We start from the raw sequence: 5,850 nt of genomic DNA, 5'->3' as shown, positions 1-5,850 counted from the left end.
CAGAAAATAGGACCCAGAATTCAGGCAGATATAACTGGTTTATTGACTGTTCTGGATTGCACTAATCATCAGCTGGGACCAGCCTGCTGGATTCCCTGTACAGATAGATACAGATTCTACAGATAGATACTCAGGTTAGTGACCACTAGACTCAGATTCATGAAGAATGTTTTTTTTTTTTTTCTTTTGAGCAAACTTTTAGTTTTCAGGTTTAAATATTTTTTCTTTGGACCAACTTTTTAAGGTATGGATCTGTTTTTTTTTATGAAACAAACTTTTTTTTCAGGTGAAAATATTTTTTGGCATACTTTTTTGCCCAAATTCATCTAAATACGAATCTTCTAAATCTTCTTATCTCTTAAAACATCATACAAATGAATAGAGATGAATTACATAATGTCATGGTTTTGGTTCTGTTGTGCTTTACTTTGTTCCATGTTTCCTAGTTTTGTTGGTTTAATTCCTGTTTTGTTGTGTTTTCTAGATTTATGTTAGTTCTCAGGTTTTTCTGTTTTCCTCTGTTGTCCTCTTGTGAGTTTTTCTTTCCCCTTGGCTTCCTCCTTGTCTCCTCTCACACCTGCTCCTCATCTGCTCATTAGCCCTGCCTTTGTCTTTGCCAGCTATATATTCATGTCTCCATGGTTCTGGTCTGTATTGCATTTTTAGTTGGATTTTTGGATTTTGCATCTATTATTTGTGTTTGCATTAAAACTACAAGAAATCACCTCAGCCTCTTTGCCTCTGTATTTGGGTCCTCTAAACCACAACCAAAACGTGACACATAATTGCATGAATCATTAAATTTGAACTAATTCAGTCAATCCTGTAAAAAGGTAAATATTGATTGTAATAGAGAAGAAAATATGAATAAATAAAAGATAATTATATAACAAAAATTCATCATACTTCACACAGTAAAACACTGATTTTTCACATTTTTAAAGAAAGTCTGCTGTGATTCTTCCTCCTTCACACTAATGATGACATAGTAAAGTTCCCCATTGATCAAACCAAAACCCATCGCCATCCTTTTCCTCATGTAGTAAAGAGATAACCTCTATCTCATCCAGAGTCTCCAGTTCAGCCTTAGCAGCAGAAACTAACAACCTGCTTCCACCTCTGACCTCAGAGGAAATCATATTTTCTCTAATCCAACCTTCAGAAAGTTGTCGTGTTTCTGATACAGAAGCTAAACAGTGGAGCTGTTGCTCTGATGATACTAATGTCTGCTCCATAATAAATGTCAACCTTTAATTTACTCCTACTGGTATTTCGCATAAATGGTTTCTGAATTTTATCGTCTGTGCAACTTTGTTTGATTACAAAAATGTGGACTATAGCTTCATCCTTAAAAATGTTTTTAAAAGGATGTGTTCATAATGTGAGATTAAGATTAATTACAGAATAATACACAATAAATGGATGATATGAAGTCACAGGATTTATTTTCAACAGTCCACATTCTAAGGACTCTAAGGGCTGCTACATCAGTACAACAGAGATAAAAATGATCTACAGATAAATTGCTGATGATCCTGTTTGAATTAATGCTGTAGTGTTTTTCTACTCTTTTTTTCTACATCATTCTGCAGATTGGATCATGGAAAGACAGTTTTACATGCCCTGTTTTCTACATTTGTCAATGCAAACCTTCAGCTCATGTAAATCATATTCAAATCACAGATCTACAGATGACTTTTACTTGCAACGTTTCCTTTGTGTTTTATCTAAGTGACTTGAAATGTCATCTGGTTTCACTGCAGCCTGTAGACTAAAGCCTTCATGCTTCGGTTCAGAAACACAGAAACACAAATGTTTCTAAAATAGACTTGAAGAGAAAACAGGGGAAAAATAATTGTCACTGGAGGCAAAGGCTCCTTATCAGGGGGTGAAGACAATGCAATGAGTGTCAAATCTACACACATTATAAAAGTATTTCTTTCTAAGTCCAGCAGTGCAGGCACCAATCATTGGAAAAACAGGAAAAACCTCATTAGCTCCTTTCAGGCTTCACTGTTCTTGCAGGGTGATTAAAAGAAAAAGAGCATTTTTTTCCTTATGGACTGAAATGATTGTTTATATTTGAATGTTTAGTCATTTGCAGCTGCTGCTGTCATGTTTTTTGTTGTTGCTATTGCCCTGACGTGAGCCTTCTGGTTTTTCCATTAACAGGTTGGAACAAAGTCCTGTGTGATGTTTTAAGTTACAGGTTCACTGTAGGAGAACATTGTCTTAAAATAGACATGGGTAGGAGGAAGCTTTATTAGAAGAAAAATAATTCTCTTTTTCTTTGGATCCACATAAGATTATTTAAGTTTAAAAATTGTTTATGAGTATTACAATAAAAATCATTATGCTTGTTATTCCCTCTAAGGCATTTTAACATTTGGTACACTGCTAGTATCACTGCTAGTAAAACCACATTAAAAGTAATGGAGGAAAAAGCTTGTAAATATTTTAATTTAATTTTATGAAAAAAAATGCTTATTCACAAAGCTTTGAACTGCGTTTCACATGATTCATCATGCTCATCATGTGAGCTGCATTTAATAATGTTGATCAAGAATGTCTATGCATCTTCATATTGCTATTCTGTTTTGCCAAAGCCAGCTTGCAGTGTTCTATGACAGTGTGTTATATTTGCGCCATTTTATTTTGTATATTCTCTAACTATTCTAAATTGAGTCATTTAAAGTTAGACTGAAGTTATGTTGCTTTGTTGTTGATTATCAAGCTCGACTTCGATTAATAATAATAAATGTAAAGCGTTTGTATTTTTTTTTTTTCTATATCTCTTTAATTCTAGAAAGGGTAAATAAAACAGTTTAAAGAAATACAATTTTGCAAACATGATTTAACTCCCCAAATAGCATCTTTGTAACATATAAATGACTGCATCCAAGATTTTAAATACGTGAAAAACAGCAAATCAAGAACACCACAGGCTGTGAAAACTTTGATCATTTTTTAGACATTTCCTCTATGTTTGCACATGCTTATAGGACTCCAAAGTCCTAAACAAACATTTGTGATGATCTCAATGAACTTTTATTTGTGAATAGTGTTGAACATGACTACTTAATTATTGTGGGGGATTTTAATGTACATGTACAACCCTGAAGACAAAGGTGCAAAAGAACTGTGTGATATACGTAGAAGTTTTGATTTGACTCAATATGTCAAACAGCCAAAACACAATCAATTGCAATATTTTAGGTGTGGCCATCCAAAGTTCTAAATATTTCTATGTTTTTGTAACTTCTGTTTACTTTTAAACCATTTTTCCCACTGATCTAATCACCAAAGTAAATGTTTTAAGGAAGGGTGTTATAACTTTACCCTTCTGCTTCCGCTCTACCCTGTAACTCAGTAGTTCAGCTGATTGATCATTTCCATTCTAAAGTTGCAGACACCATTGCTCCTGTTAAAGTGAAAATTGTCTCAGGAAAGATTAAATCTCCATGGAGAAATGCTCCAGCAGTGACAGAAGAGAAAAGGGAATGCTCAAGGCCGAACCACTACGAAATCTATAAAGAGACAGATATAATTTACAGCTAAAGGATCAGTATATTCTCATTATGAGTTCGTATGAAATCGTACGAAAAGTAATGCACCGTAATTTCGTACGTTTTGGCCTTTTTTTGCACTATTTTTCTCAGTTTTACGTCCGTCCGCGGATCTGCTTTCTTTGTCTGTCTGCCTGCGCATACGCACTGATGGGGTTTTTTTGAGGAAAAACATCCAAAACGTATGAAATAGTGTGCATATTTTTTCGTACGATTTCGTACGAACTGATAATGATACTATGTTGAAAGGATGCAGGAGAATCTTTCCTCTCTGATTTTATCAACAAAAACATCAACAATTTGAAGTTCTCTGCAAAGCATTGCTTCGCATGGCAACTGCCTTCTTCCGATGAAAACAGATCAACTCAAAACGCAGACTCCCAAGCAAGGTAAAAACCCAAACATTGCATGATGTAGGTTTGCTGCAACAGAAACCTTGGGTAGCGGGTCCTCAGACAGTTCAGACAGCAATCTGCTGCAACTTAATTGGGAATTCAACAACCTAACTCAGGTAATCAAAAACAACGTTGGTCGTACTGAATGGATTTGGAGAGGGAAAACATAAGCAATATTTCTATCATTAAAAACAGCTTAGCATACCTGAGTTTTGTGTGCATTTTATAAACATCATGCTCTGTCAAGTCCAATTTGGCTTATTTGATTATTCAGAATTAAGAACCCTTCATGCTCACAATGTCTTGGTCCAGTAGGTTCCCTAGAGTCTGTTTAATTTGATATTTGACATGATTGTTCACCTCTGGTCACAACCTCTCCAACTTAAGCCTCTGTTGATATGTTCAGGGTTATTTTAGGAGAAAGGAAAATACAAAGCAGGAATTGTAGCAATAGATAAGTGATTTTTCTTTTAAGATCAAAATTATCTTAATATTCTAAGTAGGTGTGTGCTACAAAAACTAGGAGCTAGATTACGCTTATATATTATTTTTGATGTAAACAAGCGCAGATCTGGAATAAAGAATTTTTACGTTATTGTACTGAATTTAAGTAAATGAACTGTATATATTTGTATCGTAATATAGTACGTAAAATTCTGTCGCTAATAATGTTGCTTGTGAATATATTCACCTGTGTACGTCTTTCTAAATTAAAGGTTTTTTTCCCCACTGACATGGTTGAATATGCAACAGTTTGTCTGTTGTAGCCATCAATAGTCAAAACCTCCAAACATACCAGGCTTTTTATTTTGCTCTAAAGGAGGTCTATGGCTCATATTTTCATCATGTTAAGGAGTTAAACTTAAATTAGAATCAGACCACCATCTTCCTAACATGTTTATAACAATATATTTGTACTTTACGTTTTCAAAAATGACCAGTAAACAAAAACATTTCCCGCATTTTTTGCTGATTGACATATTAAGGAGCTCTTGCACTAAAAGTGAGTGCAATATAACACACGAACGAAACACATAATAATAATAATAATTGTGTTGGAATCTGGAGGTTTGTCTACCTTTCTCCACCAGAGGGCACCTGAGATCTTCCTCCTGAGGGCCTGAGCTGACTTCTACACACCTGTTTCCCATCTGCTCATCATGAGGCTTTCTTAAGGAGGAGGAGGCTGACACTTCCCTGCCAGAGTGTTTGCCAGTAATGGTACCAACAAAACCTGAGCCAGCTTCTCTGATCTGTTTCTCTGATTTTGTGAACTAGTCTGACCCTGTGTTCCTCTGCCTCTCAGATCCTGACTTATCTGGATATCAGTCATCCTGGAGAAAACAATCGCTGCCTGGAACCTGCCTGTCTGCCCTCCGCCTCAGCCTCCGTCTCTGCCTCTGCCCTCAGCCCTCAGCCTGCCAACCAGCCTCTGGACCCACAAGGTTCCCCCCCCTGCCGATCAGAATACCCTCTGAGCAGGTAATAATCCAAGCCGCCGTTAAACTGCAAGTTTCCTGGATCCACTCTAACCGATCTGTCCTCCTCTAGTTGCTTCACTCCCGTGACCAGCCTGACGAGTCAAGACCCCGTTCACATTTCCTCTGTAAACTTTGTAAATAAACCTTTTTCCTGTCTCCTGAGAGTGTTTCTGCATGTGGGTTAGACGCTTAGACCCCAACATGACAAATTGGACTTTATTAATCTGGAGAAATGTACCACTGCATTTTAACCTTCCCCTTTGGCGAGCAGTGGGTTACCACTGTGCGCCACATGGTGAGCAGTGTAGGGTTAAGGGTTTAGCTCAGGGGCCGAGAGTTATCAGCACTTTATCCTGGATTGGTAGGCCTACTCTGCCTTAAGCCACTCAGATTGAGATTTTATTGTTT

The 5,850-nt window shown here is 36.6% G+C and overlaps 1 pseudogene; it reads right to left on the bottom strand.

Annotated features, from left to right (window-relative positions):
• Window positions 1-5,112, bottom strand: part of LOC107105131 — a 10,880-nt pseudogene extending 5,768 nt beyond the window's left edge.
• Between the last annotated feature and the right edge of the window lie 738 nt (window positions 5,113-5,850).

This window comes from Cyprinodon variegatus, unplaced genomic scaffold, assembly GCF_000732505.1.
Source record: "Cyprinodon variegatus isolate N-32 unplaced genomic scaffold, C_variegatus-1.0 Scaffold2085, whole genome shotgun sequence".
Taxonomy (NCBI): Eukaryota; Metazoa; Chordata; class Actinopteri; order Cyprinodontiformes; family Cyprinodontidae; genus Cyprinodon; species Cyprinodon variegatus.
Note: the sequence above shows the minus strand (reverse complement) of the source record. Positions and strands in the feature narration are given on the sequence as shown.